This window comes from Tympanuchus pallidicinctus, unplaced genomic scaffold (assembly GCF_026119805.1).
Source record: "Tympanuchus pallidicinctus isolate F22 unplaced genomic scaffold, pur_lepc_1.0 scaffold3, whole genome shotgun sequence".
NCBI classification, from domain to species: Eukaryota; Metazoa; Chordata; class Aves; order Galliformes; family Phasianidae; genus Tympanuchus; species Tympanuchus pallidicinctus.
This window is the reverse complement of record NW_026294747.1, coordinates 16741800-16759169: the sequence shown is the minus strand read 5'-3', so window position 1 is coordinate 16759169 and position 17370 is coordinate 16741800. Positions and strand designations below refer to the sequence as shown.

Here is a 17370-nt window from a genome sequence, read left to right as displayed (position 1 = left end):
TTACAGCCTATGATTTCTCAGTTACATTATTTAGAACAACTGGCTCAAGGCATGTGAGCACAAGTAGGAGATGCTACATGTGCTATGCATAACCTTGGAGGCAGGAAAAGCCATTTGCACTCACTGTGACTGTCTGCATGAAGTTATTTTGCTACCATTTTTTTCTGGGGATAGATAAACTCCTGCGCAGCTGAGTTTGAAGACTTCATTCCTTATAATGCCTACTTTCAGAACTTTGCTTTTGCTTAAATTAGGATATATATATATATATATATATGTATGTATGTATGTGAATACCATTCTGGCTCTAGATATCAATAGCTCTCCGTGTTGCTACTATAGTTGGTAAGTGGCATGAACATGTACTTTAACTTGGAAACTAACATAAAGACGTAGATTTTATGACATGCTTTCATGTCACATCAGAGCACAGGATGAGTTGCATTAACTGGAACAAGTGGCATGTGACATCCAGTGGACTCTAATATCTGTCATATCTAGCACACATTTTGATCTGCTTGCCTTTTAATATGGTTGGACTAAATGATCTTAGCGGTCTTTTCCAATCTTAATGACTCCACGATTCTATGAATAGGTTCTTCCACATGCTTTCTGACTATAGATAAATTTAACTCACCTGTACAGTTAAGGAAGAAAGAGACTGAAATTCTCATCTCTACTGTAAATGAAGGACATGGGATTCTTACTCCCAGAAGAGAAGCTGGTTGGTATTCACTAACACAAGAGTTTACATGGAGAAAACTGGAGTGAAACATGTACGTGGGTTGACACTACCTCTCTTTCACAAAACAAAACAAAACAGAACAAACAACAACAACAAAAACAAGAGGCAATAAGATCTTAGAAGGTCTAGAAATAAAGTTCACTTGCATAATCAGTTGATTATTACAGAGGCTCTGTATGGAATATAGATGGCACATTTTCAGTCAGTACTTGGGATAAATGCCACTGCCAAAAAGAGACTCATCTCCTTCCTGAGAGATTCTGGTGTGAAATAGTGAACATCCTCTCTAAGGACCAAGTTTTTTAGATAGAAGTTAACTATCAGATCTCTTGCTAAATGTGCTCAGGAATACCTGAGAGATTAGATGTGTAAACTCAAATGTTCCAAAAACCACACAGCTCCTGTCTTCTATGCTGAATTGCTGGAGGGTGCCTCACAGAAGATTTGCTGACACAGAATCTTGAAAGAGGGCTAGCTGGAGAGACTTAGACCTGAGCTGGCAGATGTAATATTGGCATGAGGGGGAAAGAATCAAAATGAAGAACAGATAATATCCATCACTGCTGATATCTGTGTCTATGTAAGTAGTTAATAGATAAGGTTTCAAGAGACAATTATCTGAGACCAAGATAATTCCTTCTTTATTGTGTATCACAATGGTTTCCTTTGTTCGGTTCTTTGCATCAGCCCTTTACAGTATCAGTCCTCTAGAGAGTGTGCATGAACTCCTTGTTATGCAGGTTTGCATGTCAGGACTGCCTGAGAGGCTCAGCAGTTCCTAGATACTCCAGTAACCCATTACCCTCAACATCTGGGTTTGGTTTTAAGAGGTGTCACTTGTATTTCAGTTGCAAAGTTAGTAACTATTGCCCACCTTGAGATATGGCTGCAATGATGTGCTCTAAGCTGCAGCAGAGCTGAACCTTCTTAGGATGCAGATGGAGTACTGCCCCTTAGATTGCATGTGCTGCTTCAAAACAAATAAATGCACACTTGATCACTGACTTGTTCAGTCTTTTGCTTGTCTTTTTTCTTTATTCCTTAGTGTGATGAGTAACTGAACAGTGGACACAAGGCAATCTGGTTTTTCTATGATATAGAGGCAACATGCAAACCAACAGCTGAGATATTAATTTGATTTTCCCCAAGGCAAAAGCCACACCTCTCTGCTTTTCTTTCTTTATAGCAGAATAGCAGAGACTACTACTTCAGACTCTTCTGGCTGCCATGCAATTACAGGGTAAAATGTTGAGGCCCTGATACTGTGATTTTAACCATTTGGTCATCTATCTGTTTGAGCTTACATTCTTTATTTGTGAGATACTGGTGGCAAAGTATTTTCTAAAACAAAACTTCAGTCTTTACAATTTGTTCTTTCAATTGTGCTCCAAATTTCATTTGGAGATCCAAAAAAAGGTCACCTTTTATTGCTCCAGAAAGGATATACAGATAAATTTAACTGATTTGATGACATAATTTCCTTTGTTTAATTTATTCCACCCTAAGATCTCTCTCATAAATGAGAAAGAAGGACACAAGTTCAGTTTGGAATTTTCCTCACCTCCAGGTGCCATTCTGTACTTAATGCTATGGCAGCTCACACTCTTGTATGAGGTGAACTTCTCTAATTAGGAGCTCTAATTAGGAGGAGTGGGATTGCAGGACTGGAAGGACTGGGTGCACAGTGATGTCTGAAAAGTAGGAGCACATCCTGACTGCATATTAGCCATGTTACAACTGCTGCAAGCAAGGATGTCCTGACACTATTGATTTCGGGTCTATAGGATAGTAGGATTGTCAAGTCTACAGGATTCCTTCTTCTTTGGGTGAGCAGTACAGATATAAGAGAGCACAAGTAGGACAATGGACGTAGTCACACATTTTTCTGGGCTGAGAACTCGGTGCTCAACAATTAACATTTATTACAATTGAAAAACAGTTCACTATAAATAGCTAGCAGGATTATCTTCAAATTTGGGGGCTTTTAGGTCCAATGGTAATTTAAAGCTCTCCAGCCCCAAATCAACACGCGTTGTATTTGCCATGCAAATGCAGAACTGTTAAAAAACATTAGGCTGCAATAAAAATTTAGGAAAAGTCATACTCAGTTTCATTTCGTAGTAGACAAGAGGTTTGATCATAGTACAGTGTGGGATGCGTGACAACTTTAGCACAGGACTAGCTTGGAGGTCCTTTCTGACTGGCAGTGCAGACCTTACAAGCATTTGTAGCTAGAAGGCAGCAATCTTTCCTTTGTAAGACAGATTTCTTGACACCAAAGCTCTGCTCTTAGTGATTTAAGACTGGCCTATTTTAATGAACTCTACTTTGGATAGGGCTTTGAACATATTCAGAAAGCAAAGCTAGTGAAAAATACTCTAACTGAAGCCCAGCAAAATCCAGATTTTTCATCTCAGAGAATGTCTTAGGGGTGAATTTTACTTCCACCCCCTAATAAAAGCAATAAAACAATCCAGAAAGCCATTACAAAGCATGATTATGAATAAAATACTTGTTGGTCAATCAAGTGATTCGAATAAAAGGAAAATATTCCATTTAGATCTCAGTTTGAAATAGTATGGAAAACAGGAAAAAAACATTTTGCAATGCAAAATTGAAAATGTTGTTCTGAAAATGTAGTAACATTTAATTTTCAGCAAACTGATGCTTTTGTTTATCTCTTCAAAAGGAACATTAGTCAAGATCATCGCTCTTAAGCAGATGTTTTGTTCTCATGAATTGGCAATTTCTGAGAGTCTAAATGTAACTGACTTGTATGTAGAATACTTACCAATATGTTGAAGTGATCTAATCTCAATGAATTTAAGCTATTGCTATGGACCTAGAGTACTCCCCAACAATCTGAAGCAGTCCTACAGATAAAGGTTTTATTCTTTTATTATTTTTTTCTTCCCAGTTCTTGGTCAGGCACTGTATTTAAATGGACAAAATTATAAAGGAAAAAAGAAAAGAAAAAAAAGGATTAAACGAGTTGCACCAATTTTTCTTTTGGTCTAGAACTTCCCTTTGTCAGCTGTCACTTTTTAATTGAAGTGAAACAAATTTCAAGCCAGAATGCTATGCCACTTTCAACAGTCTGATGTAATTCACTTTTATTCTTCCCTACTAAGCCTAAGGAAACCTCTAGAATATTTTCTGGCCATCTGGACCAGTATCCTAGAAAAGCACGCATTTGTAGCTGAGGTAAATTCTGTTCTCTGGTCGACTTCAGCCCGCAGCTGTTTGGGTTTGTAGCCATTCATTTGCACTGTGATCTCTGTGTAGCACTGCTCCCTACTGCTTGACAGTAAGAGAGTAATCAGTCCTTGTAGCTGTCCATTGGTATTAATGGAGACCCAATTACGCTCATGGTAAACTGTTTTAATTATGGTGGCAATTAAGCTCAACAGTAGCTTTTTGGAATCAATGGAAATTAAATGCAGATAACAGACATTAATTGAACATTTATTGGAAACAATTTAAATTATGTATAGTTGTGCCTTAGTTAATGGAAATTAATGACTACCATTTGGGAATAAGCAGAACTGCTGGAATGTAATGAAAGTCAATATGAGCAGTTACAAATGGCTGAGATAAGGAAATGCGTATTGATATTAGTGATCTTCAATATTTTCCATTGGAACTATTATCTGATACAGACTGTATTGCTGTGAACTTCATCTAGGGTACAGGGATAAGAATATTATAGTTGTAAAGTGCCACTAATCTGGTAACTTGCTATTCTGAGTACTGAAACAATGCAGTAGATCATTCTTAATTGTAGCCTTACATTTGCAGATAAACTGAAACCGAGGCTGTTATTGATTAAAAGAGGTGGCACACTGCAGACCCTGTAAGAACTACATTGTTCTTGAATTTCATACAGTGTAGCTTAGATTTTTACATGTGATTTGAATTACTTGAATGTCTTAAAGATCTGTGTTCCAACCAGATGTGAAAAATGGCTTTGGTTTTAAAAGTTTTAAGGAAGGACCACCAAATACTGAGAGGGAAAAAAAAAAACCCTCTATATGCATTTTCCCTATACCTTCAGTGGAAAATAGAAACTAAGAAGGGTAGCCCTTTTTTTTTTTTTTTTTTTTTTTTTTTTTTTTTTTAATATAACTTGGACTCCTGTCAGGAAAATGTTATTTACCTGAAAAGCATAATTATCCTTTTTCCATCTTGGCCTTTTTCTCAGAGCAAAGTTATACACTGGTTTACTGCATTTGATAAAATGCTCTAATTGAAAGGATTGAACATTTGTGTACTAGTCTTACTCTTTACAAGCCACCTTTAACTATGCCAAATATCTACCAGTTAAGTACCGACTGTACTGACTACAGTAATTGGCTTTACTGATAGAATACATATATGTTCCTGTTAACCCTACTAAGACATAACGTCTTTTTCCTTTTTTTTTTTTCCCTGTCAGTAGAGCTTTGCTTTTTAAAGTCATCTTAGTCATTTTCTGAATTCCTTACAAGGAGTCATTAACAAATATTCAATTTAAAATGAATGTGCTACTTCTTTAAGAGGAAGATTAGGTCATGTAGTACTCTATTCTGTTTTGTTGTCTTATCTCTCAGAATCAGGTTTTTGTTGCAAAGTAATATGACAAAGATTTAAATAGACTCTGTTGTTCAAAAATTCCATGACTTGTTGAGAAACCTCTCCATTCCTGTGAAATCCTCATTGGTGAACTGAAGATGACTGCTACAAATTGACCACAAAATTGGCATGAAAAAGGCAAAGCGAATTTATCTACGAAGAATAAATAAAGATTGGAAATTTCTTTGGAAATACCTCTAAAGCTCAATTGAACACAGCATTGCAAAACTGAAAGAATTGACCAGTTTGTTATGCTATATACAATGTTCAATATACCAGTATGTGTTTCAAGCCAGCGGTAAAAACAAAGGTGCACTAATAAACAAGTTACTATTAGCTCACAGAGATACTATCTGTATGTATCTGTGAGAAGTCCAAGCAGTACAGAGATCGACTGGAAAATACAATCAACATTATTCCTTTTAATTATACCTGGTGATTTGTTCAGAGATTTATAATCCTGACCTGGATATTCTATAAACAGATCCTTCATTTAGAAGGGATTAGAGTTGACTATGTGTGATAACTCACCTTAACATAAACTCTTTAAGAAGATGTCAGGTTATGGAGTGCCTCCTAACCATTCCCTCTCTTTGCCCAACATGCCTGCTGCTGACCACACTGCATCACAGAACTCCTACCTCCAAGTGACCACGGAATGAATCATGCACAAACCCTTTCAGAGGATAAAATGCTGTCTTATTAAGATCATCAATATCAGCATAATTTGGGGTTGACATATATGACACACTCAAGTTCAATAAGCACTGTTTTATGCAAAGCATCAGTAGAGAGACCTGTCTAGGTAATTCAACCATTCCAAATGCCATGGTCTCAGGAAGGCAAAGGCTTGCTAATCCAGACTAGTCTGTGAAACTGGCCAGGTGGAGGCTGGTTCCAGCCCAGAAGATGTGTATGATTGACTGCCTAAACTTTACAACTACTGTGGCCTCCCTGGCTCCCAATATGGTGCTCAGACTGGGTCAGCTCAGAACCAAAATGGTGAGGCTTGATGTCTGAAAAAGAAACCCTAAGGGCACCAAGAAGCTATAGTCCCAACAGAATAAATGGCTAAGAACTATACACTTTTTTCTATATGAAACTCACAAATGATTTGAACTGAATCCTCATCCTGATTGTGGATCCTACTGGAACTTCATGGAAAGATGATCAATTCTTTTGCAAATTCCTTTCTACATACTACACACGCACACATACACAGTTGTGAAGTTGTTACATTTTTGCTGATGGTTTTGTTATAGGCTGAGCTCAGCCATGTTGAAAATGGTAGGATTAACCACCGCAAGTCTCTTTTGAGCTGTAAGAAACAGTTCAGCACATGTTTCTGCCCTAAACAAGGTGAATACAAAGTTGCTCAGGAATTTAAAAGATCTGGGTGGGGAGCATTTGATTTTGTTTGGGGCAGGGATTTAGGTAGAAAAAAATGAGCAGATGGAGATGAGACAGAACTCAGGAGCAGACTGGGAAGAGTGGTACAAGCCTGCAGGAGCAGTGATGCATGTCTTTGGGAGAAGCCTATGGAGAGGGTTTTCTGTCCTGCTGTTCGCTGGGGATGAGAACAAAGAACATTCCTCCCATTCCATGAGTGCTCCTGTGCTCAGGATAGCAGGGTTCAAGCATCTTTTGAGCAGACAGCATGTCAGCAGCACAGCTGATTCCCCTCACTCCACCCCCTCCCCCCCAAGGCAACTCTCCTGTTCTCCAACCCATATAACGTACAACATGCTGAATTCCACTGTAGTAATGGCTCAAAAGTGGGCAACTGTATATTCAGTCCTATTCAAAACTGTATAAAGTGTAGACATCTCAAGCAGTGAGCAAATGTGAATAAAGAACACAAGAGAGGAAAAAGAAACAGAATCAGAGAATTTTGAAATGCAGGCCAAACCAGAATCAACTTTGGGAAGCTCTTACAGGTCTACAAATTGACAGACACAGTTTGAACCAATTTCTTTTAAAATTCCCAGGAATCAATCAGTCTTTAGTTCTAGATTACAAACAGTGAATTTGGAAAATTCTGTATACAGCCAAAGCCAAGTTTCAGACCTTCTACAGTTAATAAGTGTAACTGAAATCTTTGAAAAAACTGATAACAATTACTGAAACAGGTCCTGAGCTGCATCTTTAAGTCACAGATTTAACAAGAACCTGGGAAGATTTACCTTTTGTAAGACTGCAGATGTGGTAATCCAGAGATTTTGGTAGGACTCTAAAATTCATATAACTGTAATTTATTTCCACATACTTATCATTTCAGAAACAGGGATCAGTAGCACTTTATTCCCTTTAGCATTCATGTGGAAGGCCATAGAGCCCATACTCCTAGACTCGCCAGTAGCAAGACAACTATCTTCGAACTGAACTTCCCAGGAACTAAGTCCTCCTCTGTCTGGAGTCAATGGAAATGCTAGCACAGGCTTTGGTGCAAGTGCATTTAACTTTTAGTGTTTTTCATGACATCTCTTTTTTGAAGGATATGCTTACTTAAGCATTCGTTACAAATTGTCTGTACTGTTTTTTTGTTAATATGAGGGTTAAATCAGGCTTGTAATGTATTTCTCATTTTGTATCAAAAAATCTTGTGCAAAGGAAGGACTGTCTGTGTTGAGCAAATCTTTCAAATGTTGAGGTAGCTTATCTTCATCTTCCTTCCTATTATCCATTCATATAAAAGGAAGGTGTTAATGATATGTGAGTTGGCAAACAGTTCATAACATAAAATCTAAATCCTGTTTTGTTTGTGATGCAGGGAGAGAAGAGAGAAATTCCATCATTTCAGCAATTTAAAAATTATTATTTTTTTCACATTAAATTGCAGCTCAGTATGACTTGAACTGGCAGACCTACCATCTCCAGCAATCCATGTTATATAGTGGAAATGCCAATAGACTCCATAGAACAGTGCTGTTAATGTCACCACTCTTTACTGTTACTGAAATGAATTTACAGGAGCTGGACTTTCGCTCTCAAATCATGCATTACGTTATCACTTTTCTATTTGCACATCATTTATTTAAAAGTAATTGTTTCCTTGATTCACAGCCTTCCACACCTATGCGATATGAAACATTATGTGCTATATTTCATCTCTCCCTAGGTAAAAGTCTACAATGTGTTGATGTTGATGTGAGATGAGGATGCTCAGCACTTCACAAAACCAGGCCCTAAGCAAAAGGCAAGCATAATGTTTCAACAAGTACGAATTACAGATGGACATGGTGAAGGTGGTGATTAAAGACTGTTATGAGTAGAGTCTGGGGTTCTGATGTTGCAGTACTAAGCTGCTTCTATTTTCTTTTTGTGACTTATTTCTCTATGGAGTACCTCTAATGGTCCTGATTCTTATTATTGATAATAATTGCTGATCCTTTACGTACCATTTTTATTTAATGATTCTTGATCAACAGAAGAATTTTGCTTGTAGCAACCCAGACTAAAGCACTGACCTCTGCAGCACTGAATGTTTGCTCAGACCCTCTTTCACCTCCACCATGTTTTGCCGAGGGGAGGGCACTCAGTCCTTTTCAGCAGGCACAGGGAACAGAGCTCACCTCACCATGCCTGGCAGCAGAGAGCTGCACGTCAGCTGCTCATCCACATCCCCCTAATAGCTGATTGGAAGAAACAGCACCTGCAGGCTCTGGTTCATCCTAAGTATTTCAGACATTTAGGAGAACGTAAATTGAGACCTCTTAGTACCTTGTGCTATGGTGACTAGTTCAGTTATCACTGCTTACTGCTTGTATCTAGCTTTGCTCAGCTGCATCCCATGTCTCGATACTTCTCTCAATACGTCCTTAAGCCCAGGATAATTCCACCTCAAGCCATTGTCAGGATTTAAACAAATCGATCAAGCCTTACTTCTATTTGTCTCAAAGGCACTTTGATAAAGGAGCACATTCAATGATTAAAAAAAAAAACAAAACACTGGTTACCTGGTGACAACACAACATTCGCCACACACTAAAAGCAACCCCTTCAGGTTTCACTTACATTAATATTTAGGTATCAGCAGGAAGTGATGTTCCAAAATCATGACTTGGTGATGTGTTTATGATCTGCTGCATGGACTCATTCACTGTAAAAAAGAAAAAGATTGTTTAGCAGATAAAAAAAGGTTATTTTATGAACCAAAATGAAGTTCTTTTCTTGCTGAAATATTAAGTGATCTGTTTGGTGCTCCTGCTTCAAATAGCCTGAGCTTCCCTTAAAAATTAAAACATGAAGTTCTCTGCTACTTGTTTTGATATTGTCTTACTAAGAAGTCACAGAGCCTCTTACACAGAGACCTGTCCTTTGCATCAGTTCATTTTTTTAATTGTGTTTTGCAAATTCAAACTTCATCAACCAAACAAATCTCCCATTTTGACTATAGAAAATCTACCTTTGAATCTGAACTTTGCAGGGTGGATTTCCCTTTTCTTTCTGTCTGAGAATACAGTCATGGCACCTACTTGCACGAGTTCATAATTAATTGAAATGCTAGTGACATGAGTACTGAACATTAACAAAAAAATTATTACACTTCGAAGCAATAAAATCTTAAAGAGTTAAAAACAGCTCATTTTTTCTCCAGGTTGCTCAAGTTAGGAGTTGTTGCAATGCACAGAGCACATTTGGGACTTTATTCCTTTTTGCAGTGTCTTTTTAGATTTCCATGAATGTGACAGAGATCTGCACAGTGGAGTTTGATGCAGTGATATGAGACTCTCTCAGCGATTTTCAAACTATGCAACCCATAAATCATTCACCTTAACTCGGACCCAAATTTGCATAAAACCAGAGTCGATCATCTCAAAAGGTAATTTACTCAAAGCCCAAACAAACCCAGCTGTGTGAAGCACATAACAAAGTTATGAAGGTAAGATTCACATGGCTTCAGGGTTTGTAATGGATGCTTTGCACAGCTGTAATGATGAGTGGGTGAGGATAGTTAAGAACGAATGAAGTGTGGGTGGTGGAAATATTCACTGGGCATGTCACGGCCAGAAGAGGAAACACTGGGGCCTCCCAGCCTCCGGAATGGAAAGGACGTCAAGGCTCCGTGGACAGGGGTCCTACTTATTTATTTATTTCAGCCCTGACACATTCTCATTAGGAAGGCAAAAATGTGAAATCGATAGTTTCTCTTGAATGCAGGGAGCCGACTGTGGCTGCGCAGCAGAGCTGTCTTTATAAACTGCTTCCAAACGTGTGGGTGCCTCTTGGGCTTCCTCAGAGATTTTATGGACCGTTTTCAAAGTTTTCTGTAAATTCCCGCCAACAATGTCTGCATCCCCTACCACATCAGTCAAAAATTGAACTGCGTTTCAGAGTCATGTAAATGCCTTCTATAAGAAACATTCGCATTTTACGAAATGAAAACTGAGCTGACTACTTCCCGAGGTGAATTCATCCCTGGTTTGTCTCCCTCCTTGCAGTGCAGTTACCGCAGGGATGGGTTGACTAATAGGTTACCATTAACAAACAGAAAAATGAGTAGCCCGTATAACTGAACATGACAAAGGTTTCTTCCAGGATTGCCATGGCACATGATAAGATGGCACATTGATAAGATCCTTCATTCTTACCGTTCTCGAATTTTCGTGAGAACTTATCTGTAACTCCACAAAACCCAAAGGCCGGTTTGTGTTTCTTTATGGCATTATTATAGGGCACTGTAAGTGTAATAAAACAATCTGCTAACTGTTCTCCTTGACTGTTCTTATTCATTGCTCCTAGACAGGTTTTCTTGCACATATGGTAAAATATATACAACAACTTTCATATCTAAGGTTCTAGTAGTTAAAACACAGTCCATTTCTTTATTGGCAAATTATTCTTTGTAGTTAGGACTTGATTAGGCTGGGAAATATTGAAAAATATGTTGACTAATGCACTGTTAAAAATATAAGAAGTGCAATGTTTAAATAATGACAGATATTTATGGACCAGTGTAGGATTAACTACAGTCTTCTGATGAGGTTTCAAATATGGTCTTTTTATTTGCCTTGAACAGTTGTTCATGGTTCACAGTTGTAACCACAACTGATACAGCAGTTAAAAAGCTGCAGTTCTCCAAAGCTACCTCTATTGCCTATCCAGCAGAACGGTGGCGTAAAATGATGTCTTCACTGAAGTCTGCCCAAAATTCATCGATTCTGGAGGAGCAGAACATTTCTTTATGTAGAGAACAATACACTCATTCAATCTGAAAGCAAAGTAGTTTTTTCAAAGTGGTTTTTTTTTTTTTTTTTTTTTTTTTTAGCCAAGTAAAACTATCTTAAGGGACAAAAAAAGTCTTTGGCCCTGGGCAAGAATTAGTGGCATTGATAACTGTCACGTCTGGGGTTTAAAGGAAAGCAATGAAAATTCAGAATTTGCCAGAGTTTCATTATTTAAGCTAAAAGACTCATGCAGCAAGAATCTGTAAATAACACTCAATCAGGAAAGAGCTTTCTGAACAGCTGATGTGAAACTTGAAAAGTGGCAACGTAACAAATGTGATGCGGGAGGCAGGGGGAAGTGCTTTCATTCCAGTTCAGGAACATCTGGTTTATTGCAACAATAACTACTGTAATTATATCACTGCTGGAAAAGCTGCTCTAGGTTAGGTTAAGTTTGTGGGTTTCTATAATAAACATTGCTTTGGAGGAGTGGGGGTTTCAGTATTTCAGCCATGTCAGATCACACTGAACTGAACCGTGATTTGAGGCAAAAATAACAAAATATGGAAAACATAAAAGCATTGTTCCTAACCATATATTTCTTGAGATATATTCTTGGTTTATTCCTCATTATAGCAAGTGGAGGGTATGCCAAAGAAGCAAATTGTTGGATGACTGACCATATTTCACTGATAAAAACTAAAAAAGTAATTTTTTTGTCAGCTGGAAATAGGTTTGTTAATGCATTACAGCAATATAAATTGCTGTAATAAATAAGCAAGCATCTTGCAAAGGACATTAAGTACAGTTATTGTCACTTTAAATACAGGGACAGACAGTAGCTTAATGGCAGAGAGCCTCCAAGTTAGAATATGGTGCATTTTTCCAGTATGAAAATATGCTGTGAGCCTACACAACTTCAGTGTACCAGCAATATATAAAAAAGAATGGGTCAACATCTTCCTGACAAAGGGAAATAGGAATGTCATTGCAAATATATGAATACCCATTAAAATGCTTTGTTATTATAGGAAGGTCTAAGACTGCTGCCGACCTCTGGGAATTTAAGAATGATGAAGAAAAAGACATTTTATTATGGTGGCTTGCTTGTCTACCTCATGATTTGAAGTTGTGTGCTGCTGTGTACTGAGATTCACATATTTGTACACAATAGATCAGATAGAATTTGCAAATTACATGCATGCACTCTTCTAACAATTGTCTCAGCAGTCTTTCATGATTGCACTGGCAAAACATTTCCTAAGCAAGAACCAACTTACATTACACATGCAAATGTGGGGTTTATGTGTGCAGAAGATTGCTGTTTTATAAATGCAGATTTAACACTATCTTTAGTTCTAACTCCTGCAGCTAAAATAATTTCTACAAGCTCAGTGCTTATTTATCATATAACATCTCATCACTAGGTTCACAGTTCTGGCCATGGGCTGCTGAAATTTTGTAGAATTTTAAATAAATATTTTTACGTGCCCATATCATTAACGTTTTTATTTGATATTTGTTCTTGGTTTTAAATTAATAGGCTTTGACGCTCATTGCCCCAAATGGCTTAATTCCTTGTGATTATTCTCCAGAAACATTACATCTCAGAATTACCAATGGCAGAACAAATCATCAACTGGTATCAGCAATCACAGGGCTGTGTCAAGAGGAATATGGGACAACTGATGTGAGCTGAAGTATGGAAGAATATGTTCAAAATATGAAATGGTCCAATGACTAAACAAATGAGGCACAAGCTTGAAGCTTGCTCTGTTCTCATGCTGAATGCCACCTGGAACCCTGACCTGCTACTACTATCAGAAAAATAAAAAGGTAAACAGCACTAGGCATGTCTTAATCATGCTAGCCTTAAAATACCACCTAGAAGTGGGATGAAGCCTTCACCTTTCTTATTTTGGTTGTTAAAAAATCTGTATCTCTGCCTCTGCTTGCTGAGACACTGAATTTTGGAAGAAACTGACTACTGCCTGTATGATATTAAGTGTCCTCAAATGCCTTTTCAATGCCTTTAGATACCTTCCAGCACCAGGCATTCATTCAAAAAAAGAAGTTGAGCTACTGCAGTTTTTTCAGCTTACCTGGTGTCAGGAACTCTTGCAGTACTTAAGGTTCTGTCCTGTAAAGCCCTGTAAAATGTTGACCTCCTTTCACTCAAAACTAGAGGTGGGCTGTTCTGCATAATCCATACTTCATATGATTCAATATATAAACTAAAAGAAAAAGAAAAAAATAAAAAAAATTAACAAAAATGAACAAGCAAATAGAGCTGGAGATCAAATAGTGGACAGAAACACAATTAAAAAAAAAAAAACAAAACTACTAAAGGTATATTTTCCAATTTTTTTTTTTTTAATTTATTTTTATTTTTTTTTCCCTCTGCTTTTATAGTGCTTCCTTAGTACATCTAAACAGCAGAAGAATTTGCTTGTGGTGGGCTGACTTCCTCCCATAGTGCTCATAAGTCACCACCAATTGGTTCAAGTGCCTTTCATCTGTGCTAAGCTCATAGCATAATTGCTTGTGCTGAAGATAGTTCAGTCCCATTTCCAGCATTGGGTCCCATGCCACACTACAGTGAGAGACATTTACTGGCATTGGTTGTTCATGTTTGCAGCAAAATTATGTATGGGAAAGGTGGGGCAGCACCTGGAACCCTGTGCCATTCTCATTTCCCATGCAAATAATACTGGAGGTGTTCCCCTGGAGCTGTAAGGGCTTATTTGATTTAGTACTTCTCTATGAAAAGCTCTCTTTTCTGAGAATAAGCAAAATAAGTTTACAAATGAGGCAAAAAAAGTCTACCAGACAGAGCAGTGATCTGGGATATTATCTGGGATGATATTGTAAAGATTAACAGTTAATCATTGTCCACCATTTGTAAGCTACAATGTAAATATGAATGATAAGTAAATATTATACACACATAGAGTAAAATAAGACAGAAAATCCAAGTTCCACTTCTATAATGGTCTGAGCAATCCTATGCCTTTTCCTTGAACTCTTTTTTTTTCTCTCTTCCTTCTAAATTGCCTTGTTGCAATAACAAGAGCAGGTTGTATTAAGAATACATCATTCATGGAAATGCTGCCACTGTTTCCTGCGTGAGCATAGCATATCTTCACTTTAAGGAAACTTGAGTTTTGTGGACACGTTCAGAGATAGGTGTTCTGATATTCAGACTTTGTTCAGTGATGACACTGCAGAAGTTCTACTAGAAGCTGAGGAGACAGATTTGCAACACAATCCTGGAAAACATAAGTCCTAACAGTAAGGAATTCTGTAGTAGTAATTGCACGTGCATTGAGATAAGTGCTTTTTTTCTGACTATGTTATGTTAACTTCAAAATGAAACAAATCCATGAGGCACGAATGCTTTTGGCATTCAGCTCCACTGCTTGTAATAGTCTGGTCTTCTGACTGCAGGTTAGAAATCAGAGATAAACACGAAACATAAACTTCAGACCATAAAATACAAAACACTCGGCAACTCCAATTTAGATAGGGAGTCTGACTGTGCAGAGTTGAATGCTGCACCAAAGGAATGTGAGCATTTGTAAAGTATGACAATAAAGGCAAGGGCCATACATAGTTCACAGATCTATGGAAGAGACTTGGAAGGGAAACTCATTTGAAGTTTGCACTATTAAAAATGGGGAAAAAAAGGGGAAATATTGGGGAAAATTTGACACTGAATTTTTACAATCACCAGAGGGTTACTGGTTACAGATGTTTCTGTAATCATGAAGAAAATGGAAGAATCCCTCAACTCTGTACTGCTCAGTAAGACATACACTGGGTGTCAAGAATTGGTAGGACAGAATACAGCAGAGAACAGTTAGGAACTCTACCCTGCTACTCAGCCTGGTGAATGACAGGATGATTACCATACAGCAAGAGCAGGCTTCAGTTCCTCCTGAAAGTGGCAGCAGCTATAAAGTGACCGGTTGTCACTGCTGGGTTGGTGCCCTGTTGGCCTCCCCACAGGGAGCATGAGGAGGGGGCAGGCACGGCGCCTTGGGGCACTGCTTTCAGCACCGGTTTAGGTTTAGGCTGACAGAACACTTCAGTGAGGGTCTTACTGTGCCCTCATTCATCATGCGTTGGTGTCGCTGAGTTGGGCATGCCCAACTGTCCGACCCAAGGCTGTTTGGTGCTGATGTGCATCTTCCCCTCCAGCATCTGCTGTCTGGGGGCAGTACCTAGCATCATTACCATCACGTGCTGAATTCAAGTTGCATCTGTGCAGCTGGCTATTTTTATTCACCGTTTGTCTTTTCCTTCCAGTCCCTCCTCCAATTCAGAAATCTCACTCGTAGCCTCCAGAGAGAAGCCCACAGGGGAGAGCTCGTTTTTCCTTCTTCAGAAAACTCCGTGTCCTTTCAGTGCTCTCCCATGGAGCATCGGCCTTTACTCTCTGCCTGAGCTCCTCCCGGGCTGCCGGTCGCCCTGGAAGCACTTTTCCCACATGCTGTATTGTCAGGGGACGGCCTGACCATGGTCCGTGGTTGCTGCCTGTGGCTGTGTGGGTGGAAAGGGGCAGAGGGGCCCACCAGCGCAGAGCAGAGCGACGGCAGGAAGGAGGCCTGGAGACCACTGGGGTTTGTGGGTGAGGAGCTGCTGACCTGCCAGGAGCTGGGCTCTGTGCAGATCAGGGCATTAAAAACAGAGAAAGGAATGGTTCTTTAAATAGCAGGCTATGATTTGCAGAGAGAGGTTTTGTCTCTTCCAGATTCAGGCGCATAAAGTTTGTCATCTGTCTGTAATGTTGTGAAATTCTGTGTTGCTGTCAGTCTGTCCCCACCAGCAGTGGCACCTAAGGCAAAAAGCAGTCTCACCGGCAGCACAACATCATCCCACCTGGTAACAGGAACTTTTGGGAAAGGCTAGCCAGTTAAACTTGCACCCAGCCATCCACACGTTACCTAAACTAGACACCAGACACTATCCAAGAGACAGATTGCCACAATCCATAACTAACTGAAAGATAAAGCAGGCTTGCTTGGGATTTTTGTTTTGTTCTCTGTGTGTGTGCGTGTGTGTTTGTGTGTTTATGCCAACTTTGTCCAAATGATGGCTGGCAATACTTCCTGATTTTGTAGTTGATATATATAAATACAGCAAGAGCGAGATAATATCTGATAATGTAATACCTTTTCTTCCCTAGGCATTGACAGGAGTTGGTTCTTAACTACCCTGCAAGTTTAGACCTACAAAGAATCCTCAAAGTGCAGCCACACGCTACCTGCAGCAAAACTGCTCCAGCTGAGTTTGGTCTTATTTAAGTTGTAGAGCAACAAATGCTAGTGCTCATCATTCACTAAGGTCAGAAGAGACAAGGAGCACACAGCATCATTTATGAAGTACTGCAGAAGATCCACTTCTGCAGTTGATTCATGCTCAAAACAAGGCTATTGATATTGTCTTTAAGACAATACCTTAGACACTCGGTCACAAGAGGTTAGGTAAGATTAAAGAACTAAATTTTTAAATCTATTAATATTAAAAATGGTCACTTCTGGCTTTTCATTCACACCATCTGTTGCCAGCAGGTTGTATCGGCAGTTTTAGGGCAGCTTAATAATTGTTCCCAATTTTTGCACACTGAGAGGTTAAAAATAAATCTTCAGCCACACAGAAGAGTCCTCAACCACTGATTTCTCTGCAATATTTTGGCAGCGTAAAAAGAAAATATAAAGAAAATATATCATATTTCTTTCTAAATATTCCTAGAATTATTTCTTCGCATCACATGTGATATAAATAAAACAAACCTCAAGAATCTGGCTTAGAATATGGAATAACATTATGCTAAGGTCATTTCTG

General features: G+C 38.7%; 1 long non-coding RNA gene across 1 annotated transcript in view; it reads right to left on the bottom strand.

Annotated features, from left to right (window-relative positions):
* Positions 1-7071: 7071 nt before the first annotated feature.
* Positions 7072-17370, bottom strand: part of LOC128086517 (uncharacterized) — a 230190-nt gene continuing 219891 nt past the window's right edge. The window contains exons 4-6 of the long non-coding RNA XR_008209394.1: positions 13626-13757; positions 9371-9455; positions 7072-9027 (exon numbers count right to left, since the gene is read on the bottom strand). This is a non-coding gene — a long non-coding RNA (uncharacterized LOC128086517). The remainder of the gene's footprint in view (positions 9028-9370; positions 9456-13625; positions 13758-17370) is intronic.